Raw genomic sequence first — 19,500 nt, forward strand, 5'->3', positions numbered from 1 at the left:
ATAAAAGCTTAATAATGCACTTTATGGGAAAGAAAGAAAAATTAATTCAAGTTTACTATACCCCAATTTTCTTCAGCTTATCCAACAGGTAATTCCACATACAGAACAGTTCACACATAAAGGCAACTCAAGTCTGAAGTAACAATAACTACTTCCTTTCCTCCTTTCATTCCCAATTCCTCAGCATTTCTATTTCAAGATTTGTATTTCCAGGACACCAGACAGACTTTCACCCAGAAACAATAATGTCTCTACAGCTTCCCTACAGTAATCCCCCTACAAGCCACCATTATTTTGCTCAAGTTAAGGCAGAGACTACCCACCCTAAAATACAGCCTTGCTTTCTCCTGAAGCATTCATGAATTACACATACAGACTGAAAGGTAAGCTCCTGCAAGTCTGGTAAGGTTTAACTGACCTACATCTACTACAAATAATATTTCAACAGTAAGGTTGAAAATGTTGATAACCATGAACACTGCGGGTTTTTTTAAAAGTTATTCTACAAAGAACAAGCTGCAGTTAAAAAAGTCCATGCCTGTGACTACAGAAAGCAAGTTGCAGGTGCATTATGAAATAAGTTCATCCTGTACAAGTGATTAAAAATATTAAACCTTCCTCACGGAAATAAAATAAACTCTAAAAGGTAGAAAACTCGAGTTAGTTGAATCTCCATGTGACAACCCACATAATTTCATGCCAGATTAAATGAATCATTTAAATCCAAGAAGCACAAAGCCATTCAAATAGGCACTGTTTACATTTTTATCTCATCTGTGTCCACTGATCAAATTAACAGAAAAAAGTAACATTGGCAAGATAACAAGAGTGTCTCAATGAGATATAATTATGCCTGATAAATCTTTTCCCATGAGGTGTAAGGCAAGATACCTGTGACAAGCACAGGCGGCAAACTGATTTGTCCTTATGTCCTGAAACACTATGTGCTATCTTATAAATGAAGCAAGCGATCCAACCTGCTGAGAACCCATGGCACAAGAGCCACAGCTGCCAGAAAATAATGTTGTGCAGGTCCTGTCCTAGCAAGTTTTAGCTAGTCTTCGGCAAAATTCAAAGTTATAGGACTAAAAATACTACCATAGGAGAGCTCTGAACCTAAATCAAGAATCCAGTTTCTGGATGACCTGGACTCTGCACCAAGAGAGCTCTATTGCAGCTTGCTTCTGCTCTGGCATCATCACGCAGCCTGTTAGACATCACAAGCAATAAGATAAAAGATACAAATAGCAAGGGCAAAGTATCTTTTTTTACTGGGCCATGTGAAAGACTGATTTGCATCAAACAAAAATATCTGTCTTCTCGGTTCCCTGCCACTACTTCATTTCCCTACTCAGTGCTTCTGAGAATGCCCACTTTCATTTTTCTCCCAGAAGCATTTATTCTGGCATGACTTTTACTGACTTTGACACATTAAAACATGATGCAAAGGGCATCCCTGCATGCAGATCACACAAACAGTAATTTATAAACTGGAAGCTGACACCAAGAATACAGAGGGCAGAAAACTACTTTTTCACTCAAAGTCAGACAACCACTACAGTTTGCTTGATGCCTAGCTTGAAGAAATGCAACCTAACATGCCACACAAGGCAAAATGCATCAGTAGGGTAACTAAAGTGATGTGCAACTACCAGTTCATTTTAGACAGGTAAAACCTTCAAAGAGCAGAGAAATATATTGATTACATCTGCAGCTGCATGAAACAAGTTGGCTACGAAAGTCTATTTCAAGCTAAACAATGCAAATAACCCTTTCTGAAAGCAGTAATACGGTAAAAAATTATTCAATTTAAAGTTCCTCGTGCATCTAAGCATAAAAATAGACATTTCTGAAAATGCACAATCTCAAGCTCTAGATAAGAGCAAGTTAAAAATATCTGCCTCGGAGTGCTTGTTGGTGCTCTGTCTAAACCCAGTAAATGACATGGACTTTTGCTCAGCACCAGTGAGATCTCAGCTAAATGAGCACGCGTAGTTTTAGCCTGCCCAGTGTAACAAAAACATACTAAAGAAAGCTCAGCAGAGACCACCAAGCAATTTGGAGGCAGAAGTACATGAGGAACAAGGACTGAGATACCTGTGCTTGTTACTCTGGAGAAGACTTGGGGGATGATTTTTTTTCTCCACCTACATAGAGGTTACAGCAAAGACTAAGCTAAAGTCACTATCACTGTACACCAAAATTTATGCTGTTCAAACTTTCAGTGATGCAGGTTACAATAGATGACCTCCAGAGGTTCCTTTTAGCCTAAATAAGTCTAAAAATCTGAGAATATCCAAGAAAGTTTTCATCCAAATTTTTGAGGCTGCTTTCCAATTACTCAAATTAATGACTTACTATAGTACAACAGGGAGAAACATGTACAAAATAATAGGTTCACGCGTAAGTGAGGTTTCCAAAACCACGTGCACAGCATCATATTTGATACAAAACAACCATCACCTAAAACTAAGTTGTAAATTTTGCTGTAATTCCAAGCTGTGCTTTTAGCAACCACTACAACTGTGGCAAATAAAGGAATGTACAAGGCATACAAAATAGCAGTTTCCCTGAAGTGTAGTTCAGACTATGATACCAAGCTCTTCTGGAGGTACAGAAATGAAGCACTAAATTGTCTTTTATGCCTTTTTCCCCCATCTTCATACAAAAAAAGATGCTGCATTCCCAGAATATACAAAAACAGACCTCTAGCAGACTGACTTACAGGTATTGATCAAAATTAACCCTTTAACTGCAAGTTTCACAACTAAATCATGTGTCAGCCTTCCACAGAAGGACTGCAGAATTCTGTGCATACCTGCAGAAGAACTATGTCACCTGCTTCTACAAGCCAGCAAAACAGCAATTACACAGATAATGTCCTTTGAAAGCTTTTCAGAAAGCCTAACACATCAGGTAGGAGTTGTATCTGACCAAAACTGAATTTCTCACGCTGTTCCTCACCTAACAGAGAGGCCCAGTGAGCAGCTCTAGCTTACGGTTTCTATGTAGCTCACAGACAAAGAGCAGAAATCAAACAGTGAAACAAATTCTGAATAGTATCCAGGAAAATCTTTTCCCTTGACTCCTGACAGGCACTGCAACATGTTGATCAGAAATATCCTGTAAACATCAAGAAAGTTTACTCTAGGGGCAACTGAACACTAAAACAAGTCGCACAGCAACTACGGAGTTCTTATCCTCAGACATGTTCAAAATTTAACCAGACAACAACCCCAGCAACAGCTTCAGCTGACCCTGCTTTGAGCAGCAGAGTTGAACGAGAAGAGCTCCAGAGATCCCTGCCCACTAAGAACACAGAGCCATTAAAGTATCTGCATCTGCAGAGTCAGTGAAAGTTAGCCTCCATAAAAACAGGAGGGTCTCTACAGAAACATCTGTCTTCACAATCTGAGCTACACTTGCACGGTATTTTACCTCTTTTGTTTGATGCCTCTAGACATGATGGTACTGTAAGTTACTGAAATTCAGTAATCAGGGCAAGGAAAGACTCCTCAATTGCAAGAGGTGTAAACAGAAGATTTTCTGGTTTGTGGCACATGAAACACTAAAAGAAATAGAAATAGCCCTTCCTCTTTCAAAACGTTATTGATAAATGCCACTAATGGGGGGGGGGGGGGGGAATTTAAAAATAACATTTAAATGCAATCTCTAGTAAAATAATTAGAATTTCTTTAAATCTGCCATAGTTCAAAATAAAAATAAATCACCTTAACCCATGCCCTTAACAAATATTTTGTCAAAAACCTCCCAACATTGTCGTAGTTGAATCTCTTCATCCTGTGCTTCTGGACACCATAGATTCAGACACATTCTGTAGCACCCATGACACTACTTATGAACCTCAGTATCTCCTATTCCGTAGAAAATTGACCCCAGATCCTATGTGAATTTTCTTTTAGTTTTTAAAAATACGCTTAGTCAAAAGCCTAGAAGGGTATGTTTTTCCCTTTTGCAAGAGAAAGGTCAAAAGACTTTAAAAGAGCCCAATTCATGTCTTGAAACAAAAATAGCAGCTCGTAATAGAATCAGGTCAAATACTGAAAACTTGGAACATGTAAATGTCTTCAGAAGGAGATTAAATTTCCAAGCAATGTCTAATAAGACAGATCCAAAGAGAACATTTATGATCCCATTAAAATCTTCTCCTCTAATGGCCCCTTCTTTTCTTTAGCATTCTCCAGATAAAAAGACTTTTGGTTTCATATCTATCAAAAAGATTAAAGAGAATTCAAGAAAGAATCTGCTTCACTAAGACTGAATTATTTTTTCCCTTTTATGAAATTAGAAATAGGCTTTGGGTTTGGCATAACACTGAGAATGGATGATGAACAAAAAGACAAATACAATGATGATCAGTTTACCATGTCTGAAAGCATCCATTCATTACTTTAGACAACAGTGGTTGCACAATGCATGCAAAGACCAACCCATCTATAACCATCCAAACACTGAATAAAATCAGTTATTTGTTAGGTACAAAAGAAGTTGAAAAGTACACTTTCTCAAATATTTGTAGAGATAAAGTCATCAGGAAGTTACAGGAGATGAAATACTGGTTTCACAAGCATTTACAGCAAATCTCTGCACTATCGCATCACCAAACATGATCAATTTGATCCAAATAAGATTCAGGCACAAGCTCAAATTCTATCAAGTGTGGCAGAACACGATATCAAAGTGGTATCGGTGGTAGGAAAGTGCATTATATCTAATTCACTATAAAATCATAGTCGTCTAAATAATTAATGCGTAATGCAAGTAAGTCATGCTGCTACCTGGTAAGTATTTTGATTTAATTATAGCCAACAGAATAATTTATGAGATTGACACTTCACATATGACCACTGTACTTCTGACCCAGTACTGGGAGTCCTAAAGTCCTGCTTACAGCATCACTGAACCAGTGTTCTAACTTTGTAACCTTAAGTTTGGATATATATTATTACATACTCTTCACAGCAACTTACATGGCTTTCTGTACTATTGCTCTTTTCTCCTCCTACTAAGAAGAAACTTAAGTGCATTGTGTGGTGCAGCACTTCTTCAGCCCAGTGCTGATTGATGCTGAATGGCTAAAAGAGGGTCAGGCTGACAGATACTGTGACCTAAACTGCAAAACTGTTATGGCAGCCCCAAAAAGAAGTTACCCTAGAAGACCTGTGAATCACTGTCATCCAGTATTAGGCCATGCAAATAGTCAGTGCAGGTGAAGAAACAAGTATTCTCCACAACTCTTAAAGGAAAGAAGGATCAAAGATCTCTAATCTCAGGAGCAACAGAATGGAAGGGAAGCAAGAGCTCACTGAGCCCAGACTGCACATCATAGGGCAGCTGCTGGGCTACGAGAGGCAGCAAGCGTAGTCTGGCCCTGTTACTGCTCCACAGGGTGCCACTGTCCCAGGCAACCAAAGTCAGTACACAGCTTATTCAAAGATCTTGCCTTCCGAGATGGCTATAAGCACCTAGTTTTGCATCTGTACAACAGGAGGAACCTCACACTACAACCTATCTTCTAGTCAATCTCGAGTTGAAAACTAAGTCATTAAAAATTCTGCTTTACCTGCAGCCTTACTGCCCAACAATCAAAAGCATTACAAGGGCAGAAGAGTCAATCTTCTCTCAAAGTCAAAGTCAAAAGTGCCCTTTTTGGATGTTGTCTCATACCACTTGTCCAGTGAGACCCAAAACAATTAGCCTCTGCATCTCCTGTCTAGGTACAAAATGAACCTGTTTAACTTCTCAAACAGAATACAAAAAAAAACTGAAGGAAAAAAATACTGAAGTTTTGGTCAGACAAGCAAAAGCAAAACCTTTCACACTCATTACATCAGCTCTATTCAACCAAGCCTTACAACGCACTTGCCAATAAGCACAGGCAGTGAGAAGGAAGCCAAAAGTGTCTGGTGAGAGTGAATTGGGAGGACAGTGGGAGGGCAGGATCCCGTTTGTGTTCGTCCTCCTCTGATGTTCGCAGAATTTTGCGGGGTGAGCCTTAAAACACTCATACATCTCGGTAGCACAATGAAAATATTCTTCTTGAGGAAAGGTAGTATGAAAAAGTTTCTAGTAACCAGTAATTCAATTTTCAACACTAACACTTGGGGGGCGGAGGCGGGGAGTGGTATTTCAAGATACTCCAGGGGGAAGAACGTGTTTCCCTGATACAAAGTGATCTCCTCTACCAAAAGAGCCACAAAAGCTGCTCACACAGCAGCAGCACTAACCATACTGGGAGGGAAGAAAGAAAAAGATCTCGTAAGACATTTAACTACAGAAAATACTGAGCAACCTAAACACAGATACCACTACAGGCACCCACTATATTTTATCTTCTGTGCGTTTTCCAGAAGGAAGACCTGACAGAAATCTATACAGAACAAGCAATTACATGAACTAACAAGGTCTTGGTACCTTCAAATCTCTCTCAGACTTGATATATAAAACTACATACACTCCAGCTGAAGTTCCTCCCATGAAATTGTATTCATCACACAGCTTCTCTGGCAGCTTACAACATCCTTGTGTGCGCTACAGCTCTCACCACTGCTGGGACTCAATCTCATCCACTCATTAGTTTGCTTTTACAAAGACCTGTCGGACACTTTTAGACATCTAAGGGGCTAAACCAAAACCCAGCAAATTCAAAATATTTATGAAGTAGGGGAGGAGAGAGAAGTGTTAAGGAAAAAAAGCAAACTGGAAGGAACACACAGAGCATAACCACCCCAGCTGGCTTCCATACTAAACCAAAAACTTTGAGGGCAACCTTGCCTCAAAGCTGTTATTGGAAATGTAGGATACAGCAACTGCAATCTCAGCAGTGACTGCCACGCAGCACAGAGACCCAAGCTAGCGCTGAGCTAAAAAACACTATCCATGCATTTGCTAGAACCAGACAAAGACTGAAATGGAAAAGCTGCAAGTGACAATGTGAGGCATGTTGGCTGACTCTCACACGGTGCAGTGTCAGCAAAGACATTCTCTGAAGTACAGCCAGGCAGTACTTCACATGTAACTTTCAAACACAATTCTTTCTGAAGATGTCTCGAGAGCCTACACCAGATATTAATCCAGATTTAAAGGAATACTTTAAAATACATTTTAATGGCCTTAGATTTGACAATTTGTATGCATTTTCATGCATTCTGTTTGATTCCTTCTGCAGTTTTATAGACCTTCTCATCCTGTACTGCTACAGGTCAAGATGCACAAGAGCTCACTAAAACAGATATCTAGCAGGCAATTAAAATCCAAGGCAATCTATTCCAGCATTACTCTAATTTGTAGCATGCCAGGTACTATGCTGGTACCACTGATCTTCTGACCTTTGAGCTAAAACTTCTGGACTTATGCCAGAACCAGAAAGGTGACAGCCACGTTAGCCCAACACTGTCCCTAAGCTTGAAGGGGAAGGCTGGTTAGCTCACATGCAGTGCTGTGCCACTGCTATTAAATGATATACACATGCAACCACAAACTCAGCAGAGCGTTACATTGTGCCATGTAGGCACTGAGAGCTAAAGCTATAATAATAAATAAAATAAGTCCAGGGCACAGGTCTGAGCACTAATCCGTAACTGCCATGGTTTTGTTCAAGCTTACTACGGGGCCATTGATGTACACGAGATCCCATGAGGCCAGGGACTGCTCGCAGTAAACAGCAGGAGCCTGAGCTGGGCAGAGCCACTCTTGGGAGCAAAAAAGCAGGCTGCAGACAAGTGCAGATGTAGTCCCTGCCTTCCTCTGAGCTAGCTCAAGAGTCTCCAGCACAGCTTTACAGCTAGTTATAAATAAATTTGTCCATAGTAGGATGAAATCTAAAGCCCAAGGCAGCTTCTGCTCTGAACACTACTACAGATTTCTCATTTGTGTGTTAAAACAACTTTCTCAAGGGCACCTGCATTTCCTTACTTCACAAAGTCAGTGAGGTAAACTAATGAATGAATACAATTACTGTAATGTCACATCAAAATACAATCTCATTACTACCCATAAATAAATAGAGTGCACACAATGCAGAGCAGCACAACTGTCATGCAACTATGCTGCACCATGTTAGTTATCTAGATGATTCTGTATTTTGTCTAAGATGTCCAGTTAGGGCTTTGGCCCTTTCCATTCCATGAAAGTACAGACACAAGTACAAAACACTTACCTAATGTCAATATTGTAATTATCCTGTTTGATTCATTTTCATTTTTTTTTTAATCAAGACAGGTAGAATAGTTTAAAACTAAGTGAGAAGGCGGAATGAGATATAAGGAAATCATACTTCATCCCAAAAGTAATTGTTTCTTGCCACTAGTAGAAACCATTTACAGATCCTTCCCCACACAAATACCTTCTTTCCTAGATGCAAAAAAGGAGCAGGTCAGATGATATTAACCTAACCAGAAGCAACAGTCTGCTCCTCACATGTAATCATGAGACGGGACAAGTCTTTGTGTTCACAAGACAAGCTAAGGCCCTGAGAAGAGAGTATGCTCAAAGCTGTTTGTTGTTATTAAAACAGTCCTTCCCCTTGCAGACAAGTCTCTGACCATCCAGTGTCTCAGAGGAGGTGACAGAGACCAGGTGATCCATTCCCAAAGGACAGCTACAGGCTGTAAGCCCCTCTCAGTTATCTTTCTCGTGGGGCAGTCAAGCAACTTTTTGGTACAACCATTCACTGAGATAATGACAATAGCTCAATTTCACAAGTAGTTTCATTAACACTGCATATGTTCATCTTAATGACGTTCAGTGCTAATTAACATCGTTATAAACTGAACAGCAGTGGCACTTCAATAGTATCCTAAGTCTTTGGTTCAAAATTTTGAGCACTGGGATAATAAAACACACTGACTTGCAACCCACGGTGCCAGTATTCAAGCACCGAACCTGCTTGAAGCTGCAATGTATTTCAAGAGCTTTGGCACCTCAGCTAAGTACTAAGGTGATAACAAAGAGAGGTTACAGCAAACAAGATAGCTACTGCTGTTAATGTTTTTAAGCCAACAGAACAGTCACTCAGTCCTAACACTAGATTCAAAATAAAAAAAAAAAATCCACCACCTTCAGAAGAATTTTTCAACCCGGCAAAATAGCTTTGAACATCTGACACAAAGAGTTTTTTGTACCTCCTTCATCAACAAGAGGAAAAGACTGTACTGCAGAAACCAACCACTATTTAGGGGTATTTTGCATTATACTACATATACCATTACTTCATTTTCAAATGTACTATTAAACACTAACATAAAATTACTTTACTTGCAAGCACATAACAGCCACATACTGCTGCAGAGCCAAGTTTTTATTGGAACCCGTAAAATGCCACTGAAATAGAGAACACTGTTTCACAAGTCCTCGTTTCCCCATGTAAAAATGTGTACATGAAAAACCATACAAGCAGGTACAATGTTCATACAATCCTCACGTAACTTCCCTGTTACAAGGAATAAAGTTCTAATTTGTAGCTAAGTTTCAAAAAAGCATTCATTCATTTAGTTCTGTTTTCTGACAATACCTGGGGAAAAAAAAGCTAAGCATTGTGGAAGAAAGCAGGATCCAAACTTAAGAAACTAGTACGAATTTCAAGCATTTAGCTTCACTTCTATAGAGTTGTGCTGATTCTTCTCCCACCTCCCTTCAAATGGATTTTCAACTCTTCTCTCACTTTTAAAGCTAGAAAATGAGACATCTCTGGATCCTTCTTTTGTAAATTATAACACTTAGGGAAGAGAGGGAGAGAAGAAGGGAGAGGCAGAAACAGATTATATAATTCACTTGTTCATACAGTTTTAGCTAGGGTATTTAAACACAAGTGTAAAAACTGCTTTTTCAGTACTATTCTCTACCAAAAAGCACTAGCCATGCTAACTCTGGATATTTCTGGATTGCTTTTATCCTCTCCAGCTGTTCACAACACTACTTTCCAATATGTTCCAAACAACTAAGTGATCAAAGCATTACTTGATTTAAATTTGTCCACTAGATCTCTGTTTCACCAATTACTTCTTCAAGTTTGACCCTTGTTACTTCTAATTACTTTTTCCTATTGCTCGTAACTGAAAGATTAAATGAGGATTTTATCTAAGAATTCCTTCAACCGCTCCTGAATTTTGGTACTTGTATCAGTTTGTGAGGTCTGTCTATTTAGCCCTAAGTCACTTATAGCCCCACTTCAAGAACATAAAGACATCTGTCACCTACAGTTAAGACTGCACCATACTTGGGAATATTTGATGACTACTATCAATTCCTTTGTGAGTTTTTTTTAAGTGAAGTGCAGGTTTACAAAAATAAGGAACAGTTAAGCTCTCTTCCCTCACCCAGCACTTCAGAAATTTTCTATCTCTGGGCTCTCTGTGTTTCTGCAAGAGGCAGTGTTTACCTTGCCTATAATTATCTTGCCTGTAGCCAGCTCTACACAGCTGCAATTAAATGAATTAAAATGACTGCTTCCCCCTGCCCCTGTTTTCAGAACTGATACATTATATATTTCAGTTAAAAAGCACATTCACAATATGTGCCCTCTTGCCCTCGGCAGGCATGAAGTTGTTGACAGTTTGAGGCAAGTCATTACACTTAACATGCACAAACAAAAAGATACTTCAACAATGCAAGAATGGAAAACCTCAATTGAGTTGCTCAGGTATGTAAAGTACCAACTTATATGCTAAAAAATTATATTTAATGATGTCAACAATCAGTAGATAATGACTAACTTCTGTTAAAATAACCAGGATGAGCACCCTTCGCAACATTTAATTACTGGTTATTATCACACCTTTGTTTTACAGGAGATGTACTTTAAATTACCAACAAATTTGAAAGTCTTTACTGCATCAACACTACATATACAAGTGATTAAATCTAGAATACACAGTACACTGTTGCACATTCACACCCAGTTCCAATACTGTTGTTTGGACACAGAATAATATTTCCTTGTTCTCAAATGCTATCTAGCACATTAATTAACCTTAAAAAATTTCCAGCTGAAAACAGAAGTACAATAGTACAGAGAATTCAAAAAAAGTCCTGATGATTTTAGCACATGATAAAAAACCCTGTGAAGTTCTGCAGATCTTCTGGCTTTACCTGGATAGGGAGGCAATTGTATAATAAGGCAAGAATTAACTTAAAGCTCTCAAATTATTCCACAGTGCATACCCCACAGTTCAAATAGCAGAGTGGAAGTGTCTGTGGCAGGTGTTTCTCCAGACTACTACAACCACTCATGCACTGTACAGGCAAGCCCTAAAAACCCACAGAACCTTATTTTTTTTTTTAAAAAAGCCTTCTCAATTTGAAATGGATGGCATGTTTTAAGATGATATTAGCATTTTCCTTTAGTGTATATTAACAGAGGCATCCTAGCAAAGATTCTCCTACCATCTCTGTATGGCAATGCAATAAACAGTACTAGATTTGGGAATTCCCAGAGCTATGTCAAGTACTAGTCAATGACTACCCTGCAAGACAATGCAGAAGTCAGGGTGGGGGAGGGGGGTTAAACAAAACTAGAACTGACTTTCTGTCAATACTTCCTTCTTCAAAGACTGCAAAAGAAAGGCAAAAGAAGGGGAAGAGTCAAGGAAAAAAAAAAACCATCCAAGGAAAGGATAAACTATGTTAATAGCTTTTACATAAGTATCTCCTTTTTTCCTCACTTCTCAATGTTTTCTTTCACAAAAGCTGTGGGAAAGCATCATGTTTCACTCTTTCCTCCAGCTGCTGTATAATCAATACAGTGCAGTCTATTGAACTATTTTATTCTGATTCATACAACAAGCTGTTAAATACATTTGGAAAGTAGATAATCAGTGCCAGTACCATGTCATTCATGAAGATATGTTTATTTTCAAGGCATTAAAATGCTAAACCATAACTTTCTTCTGCACAATTATGCAGTTCTTCTGCACGGACTGAAAGCATAAAATCCTATTTCAGCCCTTCCAATTTGAAAAGAAAAAACTAGAAATCTCAACTGCATCCAGCAGAAGGAGGGAAGGCCCTCTAGGATTTATTTGTTTAGGTTTAGTATTGTCTATTTGACACATACAAAAATATTCCAAAAATAGTATCAAGCATTTTAGCTTTTAAAAATTGAAAAACAACTATGATTGGTAATTCCAAAAGTGAGGAGAGAAGCCTTGTCCACAAAAACGAAAGAGATCTTTAAACAGTTAAGAGATAAGAACTGTAATGACTTTTATACAGCACTAACGCATTTAAGCCTGCAGTCTGAGTTTCATCACCCATTGTCTTCTTTAATTTTTAAACATGCAGACAAAGTTATGTTACACTTCAGAAATGCAAAAAAGAAAAAAATAAAGTCTGATCTTTGCCACAGTTTCTTCAGCAAGAGGAAATTTGTGCTGTGGCCCTGCCAAAAGGCAAACGTTCAAGAGGTTTATGTTTTTGCTTACATGAGACTCTCGAGGGAAAATAAATAAATAAGTAAATACACAACCCACTGCCCCCCCTGCATGTCCAGAGATAAAGGAAACAGGGTTTCCTGTTGCAGGTTTGCAACCTGAGAGCCACCAGCGGTGGTGCTGCTACCCCTGCAAGAGACACAAAATGGGCTGGACACCAAAGGAAAAGCGTTTCACATTAGTTTAAAAAAGAGCTTGCTATACGGATGGTTTTCCTTTTTTGAAGTTGTTTAACCTGTACCTACAATAGCATTTCCAAGAGCAGTGCCCTCTGAGGAGCCCTCCAGCTAACACCAGCTAGCAGCCTGCAGAGCCCACGGAGGCTTAACCCAGGAGTCCAAGTTCCTGCTGGAGCAGGGCTGGCTGCCACAGTGCTCCCAGTGGCTCGTGGCTTTGTCCTGTCAAGCTTTAAAAGTCTCCAATGATGAACATTCACCAATCACTCCGGGGTGGTCTGTTAAATGCTTTGTCACCCTTAGAATGATTTATGTTAATTTCTATAGGTTTTTCTGGTGTGTATAAACTGGAATTCTCCTGGAGAAAACGAAGCTAAAAATCCCTGTCCAGAAGTTCACCAAATGTGGCCCAACACTTAACGGCCAGAGGTTCAAGCCAACAAACCACATCTGTGCTGTGAACATCCAATTTAGGAGGCCAAATTCTGTCTGAAGTAAAATTACTCAAATACAAAAAATTTTGATCTGGGAGACTTGATGCCCCCACCTTCAGTCAGAGACCCATGTCTACTCTGCCAAATTATTTGCTATAGTAAGACCAAGTGACAAAACCATGCATATAAACAGCAATTTTGAAATCAAATTAAAGTACTGTTTGAAACAAAAAGAAAGGAAAAAAAGTTAAATACCAGGAAACAGCCTCTCACATAAACACCAAACATCACAGATCTGCACCAAATACTTCCAATGACAGTGTGAATTCATTTTGAGTGAGCAAGACCAGTAGCTTCCAATAAAAACAACACAAAAATAAAATTGCAATCACTTGAAAAAGTTCCAAGAACAATGTAAAAATGTTCTTGGGGCTAAGCTGTGGTGCTCAGTTGCTGGCTGGGGTTAAACCACAACAGCAACCTTTGGTCAAATATACAAAGGCATGTCTTAAAAGTGTCTGAGTCTCTAGAAAGCTGTCTGTATGACCACCAACAAGAAAACCTGAGATATCTATCAAAACTGCTGACGTGAACAACCGGGATACAGAAAGTTCTGCCACCACAGCAATCTGTATCATTTTACAGATATTATCTGCTACTCTTAAAAAAAGTTCTGTATTAATCCTATTTCTCATCACATCAGCATACAATAAGCCTGTCATTATTTATTCAAAAGTCAAAAGACAATTGATTTAGCTGATGGTGCTGTAAAATGCATCATGACTTGAGAAACTCAGAGAACAGAGCCATGCTATGCAAGGAGCCCTTGGCACCACCTGGAACCCCACCATCCACTGCACACAGACAGGCAGCAAGGCAGGCTACAGAGCAAAGGAAGAAGCTTGGCAATTTCCCCCACCCAGAAAAGTAAACCTTAAAATCCACAAAACAATCCAGGCAAGTACATTAAACATAACTAAGTCTCACGGGCAGACCCAACACACAACTTTTCTCGAAGTTATGCTCAACTTCTGACCCATACCTCCTAGCAGCCTGGAAGAACTTGTTTCCTGACGATGGCCAGTTGAGGGTTTTTAATCCACTATAACATCACCAATTAGGAAAAATAGGATATATTTTAGGGTTAACTGAAGAAGCTTTCACTAAATTAAAAGTCCATGTTAAAGCACAAGTTCAAAGTCAACACATATCTCACAGCTGCAGTAATAAAGTAACAACCAGTCTCTCCGAGGTTTACGTGAGTATTTTGAGGTACAATTCCTGTTACCTCAAAAGGTAAATAAACAACACAATTTTAAAACCCCCAAAAGCCATCTGAGCACTGAAGGCAAACCATATGGATTACTGAAGAACAATCCAACTTTAAACCAACTATATGACACATGCCAGTAGCTTCTTAACTTTTGAAAACTTGTAAAATAAAATTTGGTCTTCAAAAAATCACTCCACTAATCACTACAATCCATCTGAAGAAAGCATTCTTCCCATTCTACAGAGCCTAAGACCAAAAGTAAAAGAGTATTAAAACATAAAAAAAACCATAAAAAATTCTAAGTGCCTCTCAGGCCTAGGCATGAACCACTAGTCCCAGTAACAACTCTTCCTTCTCTATTACACACATTCAGAAAAGTTGTTCTACTCAGCCATGCATTTTTCAGGAACTTGATCTCTCTTGAAAAGAGACATCCATCCACTCTGCAGGGAACAAGAGCTATGACTACTGCACTGCAGCATCCAGCATGAGCTCAAGTAGTACAAAGACACAGCCTTGCAGAACTCCACTCTGCCTACAAACTCAGACTCTTGAAAGAGCCGTGACAAATATCTGGTTAGCAATCATACAATTCAGAAGTTATCAAGATTATGAAAAGTGTTCTGTCTCTGCATTCAAAAGAAGTGCTCTTTAAAACATGCTTCCATAAAGAAAACAAAGACTTGTAAATACTTAGCCTCACTTAACACTTAACATAAAAGACATGTGGCAGAACTAAATCAAGTAACTCACCCAGTAAACTGGTGCCACAGAATGCAATATTAAAGAGACTGAGACGACGACATAATTTAGCTTTACATATGCAAAAACAGATATCTAAAACCATTTTATCTGCTGATTCATATTCAAAAACACAGTGAAAAAAACCACAGTTCTAGTCTCTGCAACTCCTAACAGGCTTCCCAAAGGCCAGAGTGCAAAACTACTATCAAAGCTAACACCAAAACTGCTACAGACTGTGTTGCCAGCTGCATAAGAATTAAAAATCAAAATTAGTCAAAGCCACAAAATTATTGTCATTCACCCTCACCAATGGCCATAATCTGTAGGTTTACAATTGAGCCTTCAGTTCATCATTGCTGGCAAGGCTGCACCCCCAAAAAACACTGATTGCCATTCATTAGAGAATATCTCAAGTCACACAGAGCCATCAAATCCCACTTTATAAACCTCCAGCTTGAGAGTCCTCATTCAAACATTTCACTGCACTCTGTGAAATATAAAGCTTAGACTATTTAAAAGCTGCTGCAATTTAGAGAGATATACTTTAAATCAAGTCCCTGAAGTCAAATCTTCCTGGAAACATAAAATACAGAACAATATAACACTTTTTTTCACTCACAGAAAGATACTGAACATATGATTAATTTTACATGCCAGATCAACAAATCCTCACCTAGCAGTTCTTAATTGTGTATTTACACTGATAAAAGAAATAACTGCACTTACTATTGCTGTATTCGTGTCATAACTTATTAACAAGTTAAACAAATGGCTTTCAGAATAAATGAATAAAATAAAACCTACAATACAGATAAAGAAGTAAACAGAGCACAGATACTAAAAAAATTAAGATAATTAAATCATGCCTTATTGAGTTTTAAAATATTTAAATTAAAGAGCTGGTGAGAAATAAAAGGAATCTGCCTGAAGCCAAGGAAACAACATGTTTGCCAAATAGCCAACACTTAGGGTCAATGAGAATAAATTTCAACTTCTGAAAATGTCAGCATTAGGGAAATCAACTTGTGTGACTGAAATTTTGATGAAGGCAGAAACTCTGCTTCTCTACCCCAGTAGGGCATCCAGGATTTCTAACCAGTAGCAGTAAGAACTCAATAGCTTGTAGCAATCCCCTTGCTGAAGGGATTAAACTACTGATATGGAGAAAACTGTTCTTTTTTCTTCTCTACAATAGACATGCTATAGGACAAAACAGAGGAATAGAAAAGAAATTCAACTGGGCCTCAACCTTTTCTCTTACTAGCCTACCTCACACTTTCCCAGTGTATTTCTAACATTATCCTCATGACCTTACTGAAATTCAAAATAACCAGCTGGAATATTTTATGTTCTTAAGTTTTGTTCTCCTATCTTAGAAATAAAAAATGCCTCCATTGTAGCAAAACTAATAGATCTGAAATAGACATTTTAAAGGATATATTTGAGACATATTTACAAAACTGAGAAGACAGTAAGAGCTAAACAAGAACAAAATGCTCCCGAAGTGCCAGAAGAATGCTTATAAGCATGATGAAAGAAAAAAGAACTCCTTGAAAACCTGCAGAAGGGAGAAGAGGCCACATTTGGACATGTTTTTTAAAACAACAAGTTAATCCCAAACCTTAAAATAACATTTCAGATAAACATGGCGGGGGGAACCTCTTCAAGTAGAGCCTATGGTGTCCAACTGAAATGACAATAATACCTTTTACTGAAGAAAAAATAGATTATCAATTACATGTCCCCATATTAAGTCTTCAGTCATGGCTGCAGCTCCACCCTTTCACAGGTCTGTGTCAGTGCCTGCCTCTACACCTGCTAGCCTTTTTCATCAAGCAAATTTTTGCAGCCCTACAACAGTCAGAGCTGACATCCCATTTTGCTTCTGACTTCATGATCTAAGAGGTTTTATGAACCACAACTGAGAGCTAAGTATGCCTATCCCAAATAGCAATGATGAAACTAAGCATTTTATTAGCATCGGTAATACCTTCTTAATGCAATGTTGAGCAACTAAGTGCACATCCTTTAATCAACTGGCCATAAATAAACACTTAAAATGGCGAAAAAAATCTTCTGTCCCTAGCTTCCTATCACCAAAATGAGACATAGTATATACACAAAACATTCAATCATTAAAATTCTCCTTTTAGCTTTACCTAAATAGAACCTATGGGGTTGTTCTTTTAAAACCAAGAAAAAATTACTGTGAAGTTCCCACACTGTTTCTACATTAATAACTGGTACAGCATCTGATGGCCTAAGGCATAAAAGCCCTGACATTGAAACACAAGTTAGAGATCTCTCTCTATGATTACAATTGCCACAAACTTCTACCTTAATATGTTCACGTCTCTCTCACCACTTCGGCTGAAGAGGAATGGAGTCTAGCCCAGCAATACATTCCGAATAAATAACAACCAAACTCTCCACCTGAGAGAACACAGATACTTGCTACCCAGTTAGTACCTGCAGCAAAAACTCTTCTCCCATTTACAAAACTGGCTTATGCCTTAATTTAAAGGAAACAAGTGCTTAATTCCCATAGTTAGAAGAAGAAAAAAAAAAAACTATCAATCAAAATTCCACCATGAAAGGGGTGCTTTCTAAAGAAAACACCAATCTTGGTTCATCCATACAGATCTGTGAACCGAATGAAATCCGACACCTTTACTCTGAAGACAAATTTGCATTGTGTTATCAACTAGGGCTCCGTGCTCACAGATGCACCTCATTCATTCAGCAAGCAGTAACGGAATCATTAAAGCAGCACCACTAGAATTTTTTAAAGCGATTTTGCAAGCAAAAATTCTAAACACGATGTGGTAAGCAGTATATTATCCAAAAAAATGCCTCTGTTTTATTCCACGGGTCAAAACGTGCCTCCTCAATCTAAAACATACAGATGCTGTGGCCAAGGTTATACAAGGAGATCTTCACTAAGTTGAGCAATTCCCATTTTGTATCACTGCTTTACCAGACATGAATGAGTGCACTCCTCATTAAACGAACTGAAGCTGCATCACAGCTATCCAGTACAAATAACACAGTTATTTTTAAATACAGCATGAGAACATTAACATCAGGACTTCATGCAATACAAAACGGGGGAAGAGCAAAGAAACTCGGCTTAGGAAGGTCGCCTTCTCATCTACCTTTCCTTGCTTCTTCACCTCCTCTTTCCTCCCCATAAGATTCAGTTTAAGGCATTCCCTGTTCTCCCACTTCTCCAGGCTCCCAGTGAAGAAATCAACCATCCGCAAACATTTTGTTCCTCCACCCCCCCCCGTCAGCAGAGCATTCAGAACATCCCCACCGGCACTGCCACCAAATCACCTAATTGTTATCATTACTGCGGTCTCAACACCGGCTCGGAACAAAACCAGTCCGACTACACCCTCGCTGGCTATAAAAAGTAAAGAAGGGGTAAAAAAAAAAAAAAAAAAAAAAAAAAAAAAAAAGGGAAAAAAAAGGGCTTAAGTGCAACTTACAGCGGCGAACAAGAGACAAGTTATCTAGCGAGCCGTGAAGGCGAGCGGCGTGTGCCGCTCCGGGCCGCGGGGGAGCGCGTCCCCCGCCGCAGGGCGCCCTCGGCGCGGCCGCCTCCGCACGGACGCGCAGCGCGGGAGCCGCCGCCGCGGAACGCAGCGGGCCGGGCCGCCGCCGCTCACCGCCGCCTCCGGCCGCGCTGCTCCCGCTCGGGGCTGCCTTTCCTGCGGAGAAAAAAGACACAAATCCGGAACCTAGCACCCGGCACGGCTCGCTGCGGGGCGACCCACGCCCGACCCGCCCCAGGGCTGCCGGCACGGCGGGCTCCCACCGCCCCGGGAGGGCTCACGGCGGGCGCCCCCCGCCCGGCTCCGGGCGCTGCGGCGGGAGGGAGCTCAGAAGGCCACTTTCACCCGCACCCCGCTGCCCTCGCCTCCGTTACGCCCGGGACGGCGGCTGTCGGGCTGGGGGCCGCGCAGCCCCGGGGCTGGGGGGCCGATACCCTTCCCCCGCACTCACAGCCGCACACCCCCTTCGGCCAGCGGCACGCCGGCTCCCCACGGTCGGCTCCGCGGCAGGAAGAAGGGGGCGCGGCGCGCAGCCCGCCCCGGCTCGGCGCTCCTGCTCGCAACTCACCCAACAAAGTTGCTGCGGCGGCTGCCGGCGGCTCCGCTCCGCTTGCTCGGCTGGGCTGGGCTGAGCGCGGTGCTCCCCGCCCGCGCAGCCCGGGATGAGCTCACCCCGCGCCCGCCCCGCCGCGCTCCGCCCGCCGCCGCTCTCGCGAGAGGGGCCGCCCCGCAGCCCGCCCGCGCTCCGGCGGCGTTCCCGTGGCAACAGCCAAGCGCCGGGCCCAGCGGGCGGCTCAGGCCCGCGCCGAGCTACCTGCGTTTTGATTGACTTCTTACCATTTTGGTACTTACATCACTTTCCAGCCT

At 40.5% G+C, this 19,500-nt stretch overlaps 1 protein-coding gene across 3 annotated transcripts in view; it reads right to left on the minus strand.

Moving 5' to 3' along the window:
* The window catches only part of SIPA1L1 (signal induced proliferation associated 1 like 1), a 206,724-nt gene extending 187,416 nt beyond the window's left edge, over nt 1-19,308 (minus strand). For 2 of the 3 annotated variants that reach the window (XM_082283513.1, XM_082283511.1), the window contains exon 1: nt 19,202-19,220. The gene's annotated coding sequence lies outside the window, so the exon portion shown is untranslated. Of the gene's footprint in view, nt 1-18,567; nt 18,790-19,201 lie in introns of all 3 variants that reach the window. The other variant, XM_082283512.1, reaches the window with a different exon arrangement.
* Between the last annotated feature and the right edge of the window lie 192 nt (nt 19,309-19,500).

The sequence above is a fragment of the Coloeus monedula genome, assembly GCF_965178545.1.
Source record: "Coloeus monedula genome assembly, chromosome: 6".
NCBI lineage: Eukaryota > Metazoa > Chordata > Aves > Passeriformes > Corvidae > Coloeus > Coloeus monedula.